We start from the raw sequence: 6,052 nt of genomic DNA on the forward strand, positions 1-6,052 counted from the left end.
GTGCAAACCTCCCAGATGATAGAAAGTCTGAAGCGGTCAAGAAGCAACAAGATCATCTTGCCCTTGTGCAAAAAGAGAGGGCTGTGTACAACGAGATGACTGCTGCCTGCAGAAAGACATGTGCTGACTCTCAGTTGTCTTTTGGACCCTCCCCATCAGCAAGCAAGAAGATCAGGATGCATTACAGTTTTGATTTTGCACAGCAGGTATTATTTATCACACGTTATTTACTTCACTTCACTTTATTAAATGTCCCTTGAAGGGCGATTTGGGTTGCAGCAGACACACACGCCAAGTGTTACTGTACAATATTAAAGTGCACAGAGAATAAGTAGCCTAATAATAAATAGTTACAAGTGCTAATGCAAAGTAGCAATAATAAATAATAATAAATAGTTGCAAGTGCAAATGCAGAATAGCAGCAATATAGCAATCACGGTTATTTTGTTGAATGAAAGTTTTTTTATTTCTATAATTTTTATAGTGTTTGATTTATTAGACTGTTATGAATAGACACAAACATCTTTCATTTGATCTAATCCCCTTTCCCTCTCTGTCTTCTTCAGCTGCACTTTCCCTCAAACCCTCTTCAGCCTGGGCCAATGTACTTCCTGACTCCACGGAAATGTGGCCTTTTTGGTGTCTCCTGTGAAGGGCTGCAAAAACAGGTGAATTTCCTGATTGATGAAATCATGTTGTCAAGAAAGGGGAGCAATGAAGTCATCAGCTACATGCATCATTTCTTCAGCAGCTTTGGAGTTGGAGAAACAGACGTGGATCTTCATTGTGACAACTGCAGTGGGCAAAACAAAAACAACTTCATGCTCTGGTACAGTGCCTGGCGGGTTGGACACAAGCTTCACTCCACACTTAGCATCCACTTCCTTATTGCTGGCCACACCAAATTTGCCCCTGACTGTGGCTTTGGACTAATCAAGCAAGCATTCATGAGGATCAGAGTCAACACTTTGGCAGACATCGCCAAGGTTAGTTTATTTTATTTGACTACTGTAAATGTGTAAAACATGCATTTTTAAAAAAATCATGAAAAGTAATAGAATATTTCCATTGCGGTCCTTGCTGTCAACAGGTAGTGGAAAACATCTCTCCTGAGAGTCACCTCAATATCCCACAGCTTGTTGGAATGGCAGATGGCAGAGTGATAGTCAAGACCTTCGACTGTCAGACGCATCTGAGTCCCTACTTCTGAAGGCTCTCACAGATCAAGAGTTATCAGCACTTCAGGTATTTATATTGAAACTTCCACATTGTATATAAAAAATAATTTCATGGACATGATAGTGTTTTATGAGAAAACAGTGAGCCATGTTTTAAATATCCTGTTATGTGCTTATATTCTGTCACAGCTTTGATGCCAAGAGACCAGGTGTGGTGCTTGCTAGAACTCACAGTGATGCAGAACCTGTCGAATTTCAGCTACTGCACAATCCAGGAGTTCTGCCCCCTGTTGACAGTCCTCCTGTCTGAACATTGACAGGCAACCTATCTTTTTGAAAAAAATCAGGCCTTTCTGTGCTGACGAGGCAAGAGACATCACATGCCCAGTGCCAAGGGTCACAGCACAGAAGAGTACGCAGAAGAGGATGCGGGTGTGATATCACCAAATATTGGACTCTCCTTCACACCCTCTCCACAATGTGCTGATCAGCCACAGGAGCTCATTCAGCAACAGACTGATCCATCCACACTGCACCACAGAGTGACTTAAATGTATTTTATTTTATTAAATATTAGAACTCTTAAGTATATTACCTTTCTTGTTTTTCATTTTTATTCAGGGGCTTTTGTTTTGTTTTTTGTGATCAACTTTATTCAGGGGCTTTTTGTAACAAAAGCATTTCCATTTCAATAGAGTACATTCTGATTCTGATCAGTCCACTAAAGTGCTTAAGGAAAATAACACTACATCAACATTAACTACACTGTTCAAACTACTACAATAGTTTCTGCCCTGCAGGCTAACAGATACCAGATGTCACTGAGAGCTAGACCAGTAGGGGGTAGGGCTTATCTAAATGAGATGCAAATGAGCAGCATTGTGTTACCTGGCACCTGAGAATTCAGAATCGTTCAGGCTGGATTTCTCAGTAAAGTAGTTTGAGGAGTGCCTGCATTCAAATGGCCACAACTTCTTCAAATATTTTCAGATTTCCATGTGTTAGACATTGTTGGAAAGCTTAGAAACTACACTTTCAGAATCTTTAAATAACTCAAAATGCCTCTCAGGAGACTTGTTCCTGGTTTTTCCATGGCTGGTCACATATACCAAGTCTCTAACACTGAAGGTTCTTCCCCTTGCCCTCACATCGTGTTGTCTTTTTTGTCTGATTTGTGCTGAACGTAGATGTTGTCTTGCCAATTCACGTGTTTGTCTGAGCTTTTCTTGTAGATTTTCAACATGCTCAGCAGGGGGTACTCTTGAGGCTGTGACGTCAGCTACACCAAGGGCAATATCTTGTGGCTGGAAAACTTCATGCCTCAGCATCATCATGTTTGATGTGTACCCAGTGCAGGCATGTAGGGAGCTCCTGTAGGCAGCAGTGAGTAGAGGTAAGTATTCGTCCCAATTTCTCTGATAGTCATCCACGTAGCACCTAACCATCTGGAGAAGAGTTCGATTAAACCTCTCCACTTGTCCATTGGAAGACGGGTGGTAAGGTGTTGTACTTGTTTTTGTGACATTGAACAGATGGCAAACTTGGGCAAACAGGTTGCTCTCAAAATTTCGGCCTTGATTAGTATGTATTTCAAGGGGAGAGCCAAACCTGGCGATGAACTCATACACAAGTTTCTTGGCTGTGATCGCAGTTGTCTGTTCTGGGATGGGGTACGCTTCTACCCAGCGGGTGAACTGATCTATTATCACCAGAATGTACTTGTTGCCTGCAGCTGAGAGAGGGAAGGGCCCAGCCACATTCAGGTGAAGGCGGTCCATGGGTGCGCCAGCTTGGTACATTTGTAGGGTTGCTCTTCCTGGTAAGCCGGCTGATTTGCAAGCTTGACACACCTTGCACTTTTTCACATAAAGGTGTATGTCTCCCCCCATTCCATTCCAGGAAAATTGCTGCTGCACCCGATGAAGTGTCTTGCCCTCTCCAAGGTGGCCTGACTGTGGTGGGCAGTGGCAGAACTCCAGAACTTGTTCTTTAAGGGCCTGTGGGACTAATAGCTTCAGCACTGGGGGTGAGCCAAGTCCATTTTCCCATCTGTAATACAGGACTCCAGAGTGCCGCTCTACCTGAGGCCAACATAGCCAGTACTTCCGAACAGCTGGGCTTTCCATAGCAATTTCATCTTGTGCTGGGAGGGCACCCTTATCCATCCAGTGGTGCAATCTAGAGAGACATGGATCCTTTCTTTGTTTCTCCTCTATCTCACTGTTTTCAAGCTGCAACAGCCAGTTAGACTCTGTTGTGTGTCTCCTCTCCTGAGGTTAGCTCCATCCTCTGGTGAGACATGATCAGAGAGTGAGACAGCAGAAACAGTGCGTACTGCTTGTGTGACACCCAGAGGTATGACATCATCTACATTCTCATCAAATCGAGCCCACTGTTCATGTAATTTGCGGCAGTGAGAGCATCCACCACACGGCAGAGAGGAAAGGTCCTTGCCAGCGTTGTAACAGCTACATGGGAAAACAGCTGTCTGTCGTGAAAGAGCATCTGCATTACAATGCTGTGTGCCTGCTCTATGCTCGATTTGAAAATCGTACTGACTCAGTTCTTCTAGCCATCTTGCTAGCTGCCCTTCAGGATGCTTGAAGCAGAACAGCCATGTCAAACTGTTATGGTCGGTCCGGGGGATGAATCTGCGGCCGAGGAGATAATGTCTGTACTGTCTTGTGAATTTTACCACTGTGAGGAGCTCTCTTCTTGTTACACAGTAGCGCTGGTGTGTGCTTTGGAGATGTGAACTACTGTAAGCTATGACTTTCTCCTCCCCTTCTTGAATCTGAGCCAGCACAGCCCCTATGCAGTAGTTTGAGGCATCTGTGTCCAAGAGAAACTGACCATCAGATGTGGGGTAAGACAATATGGGTGCCGAGGTCAGTCTGTCCTTAAGTTCAGTGAAGGCTCGTTGCTGAGACTCTGCCCATTTGAACCCACTCCCCACTTGAGCTCATGTAGGGGCCTGCTGATCTGGGAGAATGCTGGAACGAAGCAATGGTAGTAGTTACAAAGCCCCAGGAATGCTTGTAACTCTTCCAGCTTCGTGGGTGGGCTCCAATCCTTGACGCTGTTAATGAGCTCAGGGTTGGGGCTGATGCCTTGGCCACTCACTACATGGCTCAGAAAAAGCACTTCATCCTTGAGAAGGTGGCATTTGGATGGTTTAAGCTTCAGCCCAAACTGACTCATGCGCTCAAAGACTGTGGCCAGGTTGTTGAGACTATTCTCCATGTTCTTGCCCAAGACGATCCCGTCATCCAGATATATGAGGAGAGTCTGCCACTGTAGTCCTCTCAGCACCACTTCCATGGCCCGCTGAAAGGTGCTTGGTGCGTTGCATAAGCCGAAGGGCATTTTGGAATACTCATACAGCCCATATTTAGTGATTAAGGCTGTCTTGCAGCGGTCCTGTTCATTGACTTCAGTTTGCCAATACCCATTTTGGAGATCAAGAGTCAAGAAAACTGTGGCTCCACTAAGGGTGTCCAGGCATTCCTCAATTTTGGGGAGGGGGTAGGCATCCCTTACAGTCAGTTCATTGAGCTTCTAGTAGTCGATACACCATCCTTTTTCTGGACGAGTACCACCAGAAACGCCCATGCAGAGGTTGAGGGGACAATAACACCAGCCTCCAGTATTTTGTTGAGGTGTTTTTCCTCCTCAGCTTGGAAACCAGGTGGAGTGCGGCGCGGTGGCTGTCTGACAGGGCAGGCGTCTCCTGTATTGATATAATGTTTGACAGTGTTAAAGTAGCCCAAATCTTCATCACTCGCTGCAAAGACTGATATCTCCAGAGCAGGTGTAGAAAAGCGTCTTGTTGTTGTTCATTTAATCCCTCACTTGCCGATGTGAAGAGCTCTCCCAGGTGCTCAGGCAGATCTAAGACACATACAGGCTTAAGATAGCGTACCTCTTGTGACAGTGGAGCTCCCTCTGACACCGACGGGTCGGACTGGGCATCTGAGAAGTCTTTCTCTGGTGCTTGCTGTGCAGACAAAACATCAGGGGACGCAGGGCTCATTTCCTGCCGCTACAGTTTTCAGGTAGGTGCGGTGATTGAGACAGTGGGGGCTCCATGGGAAGGGGCTCTGTTTCGAGTATTCCCAGGCAAGTGCCTTGGAGCAGTTTAGTGCTGGAAAACGACAGGTTACACACTCTGATGGGTACCCTCTGGTTCATTTCCACTAGCACACTGCCTGATGATACACCATCAGCAAGTCCTGTTGGTTCTAGGACAGCTGTGTGCCCTGGCTGTGGATTTTCAACAGTTCCCCAGATGTCACACTCACTTTGTGGAGGAAGGATGGATGGCTCTATGACCAGCACCCTAGAAACAGCATAAGCCTTGACGTCTCTTCCAGCTAAGTAACTTGGTAATGGCTCGCCGTCTATGTAAACATTACATCCTTTCTGGATAGTGACATCATTTTGCAACATGAAGTCAAGTCCCATGAGGAGAGTCCTGAATAGGGGCCACATACACGTTACACTCTTGCTGCCTACTTCCAAGGTCACATCATAATCTTTTGCAAGCCCCATTACTTTTCCTTGTTCTGCATTTTTTAGGACATCTCGTTTGCCATTGTCTGGGCTGCTCACACCAAGTTGCTCAAACACTTTACATGACATGACAGTGTGTCAAGTATCAATGACACACTGTATATCTAACTGTTTAAGACGGACAGGGAGATATATGCTACATCCCTCACCGGTTGCTCTGCCTACATTGATAACAGGTGTGTCTTCAGTTTTAGCCGGCTCTGGTGAAACTTTTTCATGGCCATGGTGACAGTTGGCCAGGCCCCGGCCGTTGGACCTGGCCAGTTCTAGTTTCCCTGTACCTTGGGGCTGGGGGATCTGGA

General features: G+C 45.8%; 1 long non-coding RNA gene across 1 annotated transcript; it reads left to right on the forward strand.

The window, feature by feature from the left end:
- The first annotated feature begins 765 nt into the window (after positions 1-765).
- LOC125904053 (uncharacterized) lies at positions 766-1,699 on the forward strand. Its single transcript, XR_007451370.1, has 3 exons — positions 766-986; positions 1,091-1,245; positions 1,368-1,699. It is a non-coding gene; the product is annotated as an uncharacterized LOC125904053 (long non-coding RNA).
- The last annotated feature ends 4,353 nt before the right edge of the window (positions 1,700-6,052 follow it).

Source organism: Epinephelus fuscoguttatus, linkage group LG16 (genome assembly GCF_011397635.1).
Source record: "Epinephelus fuscoguttatus linkage group LG16, E.fuscoguttatus.final_Chr_v1".
Taxonomy (NCBI): domain Eukaryota; kingdom Metazoa; phylum Chordata; class Actinopteri; order Perciformes; family Serranidae; genus Epinephelus; species Epinephelus fuscoguttatus.